Raw genomic sequence first — 10,326 nt, 5'->3', positions numbered from 1 at the left:
CGTCTTTGTGCGGCTGAAACACTGATTGAGCGATTACATGAGACAGGATACGGATTGTAAAGTTGTATTCTTTCTTTTAACTTACCTTCGGATGTTTAGTCATGTTTATTTTGTGCTGAAACTGGTATTAATGTGGAGGAGACGATCAGTTCACGTGCGCCTCGCGCTGCTGCGTCTGTTGATCTGAGGCGCTACAGCGATCTGTCACTCCACATTAAACAGCGCCAAAACGGAATTTATTGTTTAAATACTGCAATACAATGGACAGAATTTGAAATCTGAGACTTTGTTTCATATTAAAAGTACAATGCTTATTGCGATTTATTGGATGGGAAGTACCCTTCAGTGTTCCTTCCATTAAAACAGGCTACACTAATCCATTCTTGGGATTTAAGAATCGATATCGTTCCTTAAAAGTGAGAATCGATTAATATCTAGATATCGATATTTCTTACCCAGCCCTACGATTGATTGTATAGATGGTGGTGGCACAGGGGTGTACATTGAATTTATTTGCTAAAAACTGGCTTACTTATAGATCATTTCTTGTTTCAAGTCATTGCAACTTCATTTTGATTTGGATGTGACTAAAAGTGACGATTTTTGAGTGTCTGAGTTGTTTACTTACATTTTACATTTACATTTGCATTTGCATTTAGTCATTTAGTCATTTAGCAAATGCTTTTATCCAAAGTTACTTACTTGTTTTGTACAGCAGAGTAATTTTATCCACATCATACTGGTGAAAATGGATTAGGCCCTACATCCATTACAAAGTACATTACTTTCTGAGTAAAACTGACAAACAACATGCAATTGATATTTAATTATTTAGTGTAATAGTTTGTATTAAATATTATAAATATATTTATTTAAAGTGTTATGCAGTAAATGTGGCTTTGGTTAGAACTGAAAATTATTGCATGTGTTTTATTTGTATTTAACTTCTATCGCTCTGTTTATATGTAGATATATAGGATGTAGATATATAGGCGTGTATATATATATATATATATATATATATGTAAATGGATATGTGTATGTATATATATCAAAATTATAGGATTAATCTGGGACTGAACTTGAACTCAAATAATATGTATAAAAATAATATGTAGCCTACAGCATTTGTATTTTAAAGAATTTAAAACAAGCAATGACATTAAAATTTGTATATTAATTTAAACTTCATTTTAATTTACATTTATATTATATTTGAATACAAATTTGATTTAAAAATGGCATTAAATTACAAAAATAGCATTTTCACACGTGGATTTAAGATTGCACACAAGGCTTTTGAACCCCAGTGTACTTGCAGAAATAACTGATTAATTTAGATTAATTCTTTTTTTAATAATATTTACTCAACACTTAAACAAATGTGCATTATTCACTGACAAAGCTGTAGATTTATGATAATTCACAAGAATTGTCAGCCAATGTGATAGCCTCTGTATAGCAGCCTGTCACTATTAAATGCTCTTACTGTAGTGTTACTGTTGCACGGTCTAATCTCTCTAACGTTTGTCTTTGTATGTTACAGGGAGCATGCGTGAGTAACAGGTTTCTGTGGCGGGACCTCAAGCTCCTCCCCTCGTCTGGAGCCCCTGCGCTGTAGGATACGAGACCGTCTTCCTTCACACACTCTGACCTCAGCTCAACAGGTATGCACTGAATATACAGCAGACAGCATTTTGTCATTATGTGATTATGGGTAGTCTCTTTATTATACAAAGTGTGAATTAATGTCAGCTCAGTTTTACTCACAATGCATGATTAATTTAGCGTGACAATGAAGGAGTTTGCATACTTGCAGTGCCTGAAAGCAAAGAATACTATTGTAGTCCTTCCCCGTGTAATGTGATGGATTTTTTTTTTTTTAAGTTTACGATTTACGTAATTGGAAACATTCTTTTTGCAGTTTTAAATAATCAAAATTTCCTTTTTACCGCATCTCAAGTGATGTTGTGTTTATTGGCTTGCTAAGTTTAGCTTCACAGCTAAAATTCTATGTATTAAAAATCCACACGATTACAAAATATTTTTAGTAAAAAAATTTTTTTCCAATTTAACAAATTTTCAGCTTAATTTTAAATGACATGCCATCTTATTTTGTGTTATGGAAGTAATGCCTCAATGTGGGTCAGTCGTCATTTAAAAATTTACATAAATATGTAAAATATGTTCCTGTGGCTCAGTGGTAGAGCATTGCGTTAGCAGTGCAAAAGGTTGTGGGTTTGATTCCCAGGGAACACACATACTGGTAAAAAATGTATAGCCTGAATGCACTGTAAGTCGCTTTGGATAAAAGCGTCTGCTAAATGCATAAATTATTATTATTATTATTATTATTACATAAATAATTTTCACACAATGAATATTAAAATAGTTTATTTCACTATTTATTTACATTGTTGTAATCTTACATCTGTAGGAAGTAATACTTTACACTTTTGTATGGATTTTCATGTTTTAAGATTTAAAGTGGAGCAAGAGCCAAACAACAATAAAGCAATGAGCTCCAAGAAGCCGTGGTTTACAGTGAATTTATAACAGCTAAGGGGAGTTAGGCACAACGCAAAGCAGAGTTATAAATTCACTGTAAACCACGGCTTCTTGGGGCTTATAAAACGGTTATTCCATATACGTAGTAAGGTTTCACAAAATAAAACAAAAGTGTAATGATATTAATAAAAACATTATTCTTCCGCCAAACAATGTACTTCTTCAGGGGGACTGGAACTATCCGTTTTATAAAATGTATTTGAATAAGGCATTCAAAGTAGCAAAATATAATAATAAGGGGATGATAAAAAGGTTCAGGTCTGTTTTAATGAGATCTTTGCCGAACAAAAAGAAACAAATGAAATCAAAAGGTTCCCTGAGTTGAAGAAACACCAAATTGAAAAGTGTCATTTTATTTTCAGCAGTTTGTTTATAATGTGAGTGTGTGTGTGTGTATAGCACTCTAAACTTTAAATAGACAGTAATGCATATTGATCTGGGTTACACCACAGAATGGCTGAATGATTGCAAATTGAAGTATTTAATTGTACTTGCTGTTGCTGCCAGGCTTTGCATTGGTAATCAATTTGTGTTTGTTTTCTGCATTGGGTGCAGTTTTTGCATCACAGCTCCCTCCATCTCCGTCACCCCGTTTCTCGCGCTTTCGTGAGTCTTTGTGTGTGTGTGTAGTTTGTTAGCTGTGCTGGTTTGAAAGAGCCTGTGCTCGAGGCATGTAATCGTCTGTGAGAGGAAGAGGAAGTTGCAAACACAGGCTTGGGGGAAGCGCAGTTGTACCTCAGTCTGATTTCTACACCAAATTTGCCATTACATACATTGTGTGGATGTTCTGCATCAAAGTGAACCTCCCTCAATTTCTTTGAGCAGTCATTATTTCCTGTCAATCGTCTATATTTTTGATAAGATTTAGATAGTAGGAACAAACAAAATAGTAGGAAAGCTTTTTTTTTTAGCAGTTTTGAGAATAGTACCATGAAGCCTTGAAAGTTTCCTGTTCATTATGGCCCTCTATTTCCAGTCTTTTGACACACACACACACACACACACACACACCCACACCTTCAGCACTTTGTCTGAGAAATGGTGAAATCACCACTCACTGCCGGTTTCTGAAATTAGACTGGTACGTTGTGCACTATTGTTGCATTTTGGGTAATACTGCAGATCTGTAGACCTATTAAAACATGGATGCTGCTATAGTGTTATATGGTTGGCCCAATGGGATTCTTGGGAAAGTGGGAATCATTTGTCTCTTCAACTACATCCTCCTCCTTTTCTTCTTTCTATCCGTCTTTACTCAAGTGCTGACTTGGGATTTAGTAGTATGTTTATTTAAGGACATTAGTTTTTCCTATGTCAGGACAGAGGGGAATTTTTCATGCTGCATATATATCACGTTTGGTTATGGGCCTACACACACTAACACACACACACCAGTGGTTAACTTGCAGTCTGAAATGAATGTGTAAAGAAACTGTGTGCTGCTAAAATAACGGCAAGAAAACACGCCTTTCTATTGAGCTGCACACAAATAAACAAAACATACATAGCAACCGGTATTACCCAAACAAATGACTTTCATGAGGTAGTTAATGAATCATTCAGAAAGTCTCACAAACTCTTGAGCTATCGATTTGAATCAGTATGACGAGTCCACGTCAGACTTACATAACTGCAAGATATGATCACTGTTCATTTCGAAATGAAACAAGGTTTGTGAGTAGGGCCGCATGATATTGGAAAAAACTCACATTGCGATATTTTTTTTCTTCTGCGATATATATTGCGATATGAAAAAAAAAATCAGATGACTTCAATAGCTCTATTTGGAAAAAAAATAATCAATGATTGGGGTGATTTTGTAGGCGAGTAAATCAGCATAGGAAATAAACAAATTACAAGCATAGATAAATAACAGAGCAAAGATACAAATGAAATAAGCAGTGCTTTATATTTTTCAGGTAAGTCTAACAGTATTCAGGTACAGAAATTGAATAATCAAATGTAAAATAACACTGCATAGTTTTCACTATAAATTAAATCTAACAAATCTGTGTTAAAGCTAATAAAGTGATTTTTCTTTGTGTTTTGTTGTTTGATTAACGTTCATGAACAGAGAAAGCAACAAGAACATTAAACTGCTGTGAACCAATATACTGTTAAACATCCATTTTCTTTCTCAATTGTTTCCCTTCACCTAAGCCATAAGCAACTGTTTTACAAGGATACTTGCAGAGCACAGTATTTCAGGCACAAATAGACGCAGAAGTCATAACACAGAAAGCCTCAGGAACATTAAACTGCTGTAAACCAATATAATGTTACACATCCATTTTCTTTCTCAATTGTTCCCCTTCACCTAAGCCATAAGCCACTGTGTTTACAAAGATACTTGCAGAGCACAGTATTTCAGGCACAAATAGATGCAGAAGTGAACAGAAATCAGTGTTCACGTGCATCTGCGTGGCTCTCACCGTGTCTACACCGGGCACGAGTGGCACGACAAATCCCCGACAGTAAACTGATGCTCGTTCTCATTATGATGTACTGACACAAAGTTCAAATGACATGCAACGGTCGATTTGTCGCATCCAGTGTAGACAGACTTTGGGGCCATTCACATGGAAAAACGCATGGAAAACACCAGTTGCACCGCTTTCTCCTTCTTTCCAAAGCGCTCAGGAGCTTGCGCTTTCGTGGCATCTGCCGTTGCTAAGCGACCGTGACCTGCGCTCTCCACGACGACGCGGAAGTTTCAACAAAGGATAAATGGATTTCCAGCACTGAAAATCCCTTGCAGTAGCTCTGCTACTAAATTTATTTAAAATGGGTATCTCTGTACAGCTGTCGTGTCCGCTGTAGACACCGTGTCTGTGTGTGAGCAAAGAAAACAAATAGTATAAATATAACGATCAGTATACTAAACATCGCACATCCTGCGATGTGACTATCGCGGATGCGCACATCGCGATATCGATGCTGAAACGATATATCGTGCAGCCCTAGTTGTGAGACTTAAATCATCATGACAATGTGTATTTAATGATTCACAGTGAATCATTAATCATTAATTAAAATCATTAAATTAAATTATTAAAATAAATAATTGTTTTTATTCAGCAAGGATGGATCAAAGAAATGTTTCTTGAGCAGCAAATCAGCATATTAGAATAGTTTTTAATGGATGATGTGACACTGGAGACTGGAGTAATGGCATTTAAATATATACATTTTAAAATGTATTAAAATAGAAAACAGACATTTTAAATTGCAATAATATTTCACTTGTAAATATTATTTTTTTAATATTTATACTATATTTTGAGCAAATAAATGTACACTGTAAAAATAACATCATATCAGCAAATGTTTTCCATTTTTCATTATTTAATACAAGATTCAACTAATTTTAAGTCAGTTTAATATCATTTAAGTTGAATGAACTTGTACAGCCGGTTTGATTATACTTTTAAGGCAGCAACTGAACTTATGTATTTAAATTGAAGTAGGTGGAATTTTTTTTTTCAGTGTAGCCTTGGTGAACAAGAGATTTCTTTCAAAAAAGTCAAGTAGAAGGTATGTACTTACATTTCATATCTGCAAATGCACCAGTTATTTACACATAAAAGAGAGCGTTCGATTATTGACTAAGCTCACTGTCGCATAGCTACATACTGTAGACAATACAATAAAACACAAGTAGCGCTGTAGTGTTTTGTCGTGCTACAGCGCTTGTAAAAGCTACACTATGCTGAGCTACTGTCACACATTTATGCCTTGTCATTGTATGCAATATCTGAACCACAAAAAGCAGATATGAAAAGCCGAGACAGATGATTCAGAGAGAAATGACTCCCACACAAGTCCGATAGCAGAAGTTTTACCCTGGTTTGAATGTCTCTATAGAGCAGGAGCTGGACGTGCTCTGCAGGAGTCATTAGGACACTGAAGCTCGCCGTGATAACTGGTTTGGGTCTGTTAAACAGCCACGATTCCTTTGCTGTCATTCACAGAGAGTTCATTATGCAGGAGCGTATCTCGCTTGTGTGTTAATTATGAAACTAAGTCTGGCAGCTCCATCCTGCTCGGAGTTGGATTTTTTTTTTTGATGTTTTATCATTACACACACACATTACATAGTCATAAGCCTCCACATCTTGAACATTTTTCAACACCTCTTCTGACGTGATGCATACGTGATGAATTATCATTACAGGAAACAAACATTTCTCACTTTTTCTCTCTCTCTCTCGCTCTTTCTCTCAGACGTGGAGTCCATATCAGTCTTTTTTTTGCTCTCACAGTAGGTGGCTCGTGTTTCTACAGTATGTGAGTTTTATTCAGTTGTGTATTTCAATGTCTTTTACAGGTGGCTTTGTGCTAATTTTCCTCTCTTTTTCAAAACAGCTTTGTGAATTGTTGATAATTGGAGTTTATGTTTGCCAGAAAAGAAAACCACCTTTCAAGTGTTTTTGCCAATACACCACAATTCAAAAGTTTGGGTTCGGTTCTTTTAAGAAGTCTCTTATGCTCACCAAGGTTGCGTTTATTTGATAAAAAAAATACAGTAAAACGGTAATATTATAAAATATATAATTACAATTTAAAATAACTGTATATTTTAATGTATTTCTGTTATACTCTTGTCTGTCCAAAAAGATCTTTTTTTTGCTTAATATGTTTATGGAATAATTTATTTCAGGTTTCTTTGATGAATAGAAATGTCTTTGCTGTTACTGTTGACACATTGAATGTGTTCTTCCTGAACAAAAATATACATTTCTTTATAAATTTCTTCATACATATATGTAATATATTAGTTACAGTTTATTTACAATGTATTTTAGAGCTACAATATTAGTGCAAGCTTATTTCGACTCTTTTGTCGGTTCACTTTGCACATCTATTTCAATAAATCTATTCATCCCCACTTATGCAAAATGATTGTTTGAAGTGCTACAGGTGTTTGGGATGTAGTGATGTTGTGTTTTTGTTGCTGTGTAGTGCTTCAGGAGGAACAGTATTTAGGAGATATGGTTTAGCAAATGTACTAAAATCTAAGGTGAAAGGCCTTAGGTCATTCAGATGTGCATTAGACACATTAAACTTTTTTTAACCATTGTGGTTTTCATAAAAAAAGAATTGATTAATGAAATGAATTCATTGTGTTTGATTAGATAATCTTGACAGCTTTACTGATACCAAATAAGAAGTGATTTTTATCAAGTGTTTAATGAAAGCATCAGTAGTGTTTTTCTTGAGAGACAATGCCAAATGTACTTCAGTGTAATTCCTCAATTTTCAATATTGATGTTTCTGGAAAAACACTCAATTGATAAACACCAGCTTTTCACAATAAGCTTTTATATTTATTTCAAATCCTGTTAAAGACAGTTAACCATGTGACACAATCAGCATGTTCTGATGTCCCTGACCTTCCCCTACCAGACTGCCTTTGTTCCTCTGAAAGATACCTAAAAGGAAGTTAGTGAAATGCAGCAGTCACGTGTATCATGTACCCTTCAACAGTCTGCCACTGTACTGCTACATGCAAACCCACAAACAATGAAGTGTTAGCTGTGAGTTTTTAAACCCTAAATTGGAAAAATCCCCCAGTGCAAACTATGATGTGCGAAGTGCGCACTTTGCAGCAGGAAAAGTCCTTTTGAGTGGTAGTGCTAATTGTATGTAGTGTGTTAAATGCCAAGGTATTTAGTACAGTATTGACACTGAGGGAGTTTCATGCCAAGACTGTGTGTATGAATAAGAAAGATAGTTTAATGAGTTTCTATCCAGAACATTTAACATTTGAATCAAACTTGCTACACAATTTCAAAAACACATCTGTATGTGCACATCGACGAACAATTATAAAATAGCCAAGACTAAATCCAAGAATACACAGCTCTTCAATAGACAGGCTAAATATGTACACTTTTTATTGCACGACTATCATAGACCTGCAGATTATGCAAAAGAGCAGAATCATTGCTCACAGCAGGCGATTCTAAGTCACTATAATTGCCTTGGAATTTATTGTTATGATTGATGCAACTTCTCAGAGAGAGTTTACCACACTGGAAGTCTAAGCACACACTAAAGCACAACACACTGTCGGCATGTTAAAATCCTTTCTGAGAAGAAGCATCTCTGAAGAAATATTAAAGCTAAAGTAAAAATTTGGAATGAATCAATGAACAAACAAACAAACTAGTCCTTCATCTCTACCCCAGTTTTGACCCTTCTTACTGAAAACAGCATTGTAATCATGTGATCTTGTGATATGATCCCTCAGTGTGCATGATGCATATTTAACCTGAACTGACAAGCAAACCAATTGAAAAAGACGTGAATCGCATCACACATGGATCATATGCACACTTCAGTCAGACAAAAATAGAGTTGTTTCCGATGTCTTTAGTACCTCTGCCCAGAGCGCTTGGCCGCTGCATGCACGCTGTTCTTCAATGCGGCGTGGATGTGCGCTCCTGCGGTTTGCACGCATGTTAGTTGAGCTGAAATCTGATAAAGCGCAGCTCGTTCGATTTTTATGACCCATTTGTATTGTAATGCCATCAGCCTTGTAATTCATTTATCTGGCTGCTGTTTGGGATGGACTAATCTAATATGCATAATTCAATGTCATACTGAAGTCAAGACCTGCATGAATGTGCAAATGGACTCTTGACTGTAGTAAGCGTAGACGCCATATTGAATTTTTCACAAATGAAAGAAAATGTGGTTGTGAGGGACAGATGTGCAGTCTATTCAATAGGTTGTCATAGTTTATTTTGTCTGAGAACCTTTTCTTGTTTTTTGTAAAGATATATATACAATATATATATTTTATATAGAGAGAGAAAGATTAATTTGCAATTCATTAATAAAAAGGGATCATTAGGCATGCAATTTAGATAATGTTTATATCTATGTCTCTAAATGTCTGTCTGTCTGTCATTCTATTTTTCTTTCCGCCTGTCTGTCATTCAAACTATCGTGCTTTCCATCTGTCCTTCTATCTATTGCTCTTTCCATTTGTCTTTTGTTCTTTCTGTCTGTCAGTTTCTCCATCAGCCTGTCTATCTGTCTTTCATTCTTTCCATCTGTCTTTCTTTCATCTGTCTGTCCGTCTGTGTTTGTCTGTTGTTCTATCTATTGCTCTTTCCATTTGTCTGTTGTTCTATCATTCTTTTTGTCTGTCTGTCATTCTTTCGGTCTGTTGCTTTCTGTCTGTCTCTCCAGCTGTCTGTCTTTCTTTAATCTGTCTGTGTTTGTCTGTCTTTCTTTCTATCTGTCTGTTCTTTCTGCCTGTCTTTCCATCTGTCAGTCTTTCTATTGTTCTTTCTGTCTGTCTGTCTGTCTGTGTTTGTCTGTCATTCTATCTATTGTTCTTTCCATCTGTCTGTTGATTTGTTGTTCTTTCTGTCTGTCTGCTTGTCTGTCATTTATTCTGTCTGTCCCTCTGTCTGTCTGTCTTTCTATCTTCCTTTCATCTGTCTCTCTGTCTGTCTATTAGGGGTTGAATGACTTCTGATTTTTTGAAGTCGACTTTTATGTGATGAAAGTCGAGTCGAAGTCGACTAGTCGCTGATGACGTCATTAATGAACAAATAAGTCTGGAGCTGTGACAAACACCTTGTGCACAGCTATGGCATATGACACAGCGCTGCCTACATGGCTGTTGCTCATATAACAGCTTTTTTATCAGTTATTTTGTCTTTGGGTCGTTATATTTCTCACAGATTTCTGCTCATTCAAAATCAAATACAGATAAAGTAGCACGGTAAAGATTACCTTAAT

General features: G+C 35.5%; 1 protein-coding gene across 3 annotated transcripts in view; it reads left to right on the top strand.

The window, feature by feature from the left end:
• The window catches only part of LOC107706221 (polypeptide N-acetylgalactosaminyltransferase 1-like), a 111,930-nt gene that overhangs the window by 50,472 nt on the left and 51,132 nt on the right, over positions 1–10,326 (top strand). The window contains exon 2 of one of the 3 annotated variants that reach the window (XM_016509856.1): positions 1,547–1,667. The gene's annotated coding sequence lies outside the window, so the exon portion shown is untranslated. Of the gene's footprint in view, positions 1–1,546; positions 1,668–6,829; positions 6,856–10,326 lie in introns of those variants that run through there. The other 2 variants (XM_016509874.1, XM_016509865.1) reach the window with 2 other exon arrangements.

This window comes from Sinocyclocheilus rhinocerous, unplaced genomic scaffold, assembly GCF_001515625.1.
Source record: "Sinocyclocheilus rhinocerous isolate Xijiao unplaced genomic scaffold, SAMN03320098_v1.1 scaffold1333, whole genome shotgun sequence".
NCBI lineage: Eukaryota > Metazoa > Chordata > Actinopteri > Cypriniformes > Cyprinidae > Sinocyclocheilus > Sinocyclocheilus rhinocerous.
The sequence above is the reverse complement of the archived record's forward strand: the minus strand, read 5'-3'. Positions and strand labels throughout refer to the sequence as shown.